The sequence below is a fragment of the Theobroma umbraticum genome, unplaced genomic scaffold (assembly GCF_002168275.2).
Source record: "Theobroma umbraticum cultivar Fairchild unplaced genomic scaffold, ASM216827v3 scaffold_86.0, whole genome shotgun sequence".
Taxonomy (NCBI): Eukaryota; Viridiplantae; Streptophyta; class Magnoliopsida; order Malvales; family Malvaceae; genus Theobroma; species Theobroma umbraticum.
The window spans coordinates 5337657-5337943 of NW_018397263.1; the positions used below are offsets into that span (position 1 = coordinate 5337657).

The 287-nt window shown below is 33.4% G+C and overlaps 1 pseudogene; it reads left to right on the forward strand.

Annotated features, from left to right (window-relative positions):
• Positions 1 to 287, forward strand: part of LOC149526937 (uncharacterized) — a 1941-nt pseudogene that overhangs the window by 1181 nt on the left and 473 nt on the right.

The following is a 287-nucleotide window of genomic DNA, read 5'->3' on the forward strand; positions in this document are numbered from 1 at the left end:
CTAGATGGGACATACATCAGGGTTAAGGTACCTAGTGCAAATAAACCTAAATATCGCACTCGTAAAGGGGATATTGTAACAAACATGTTAGGTGTATGTACACCTGACATGTAATTTGTCTTTATTCTTCCTAGTTAGGAAGGGTTTGTAGCTGATGGCAGAGTTCTTCAAGATGCACTAAGGAGAAGAAATGGACTTAAAAGTGCCTCATAGTAAGCTTTCCTATTATCATAGGAAGATATTTCAAATTATGTACTATATGATTATTCTAATTAAATAAATAAATA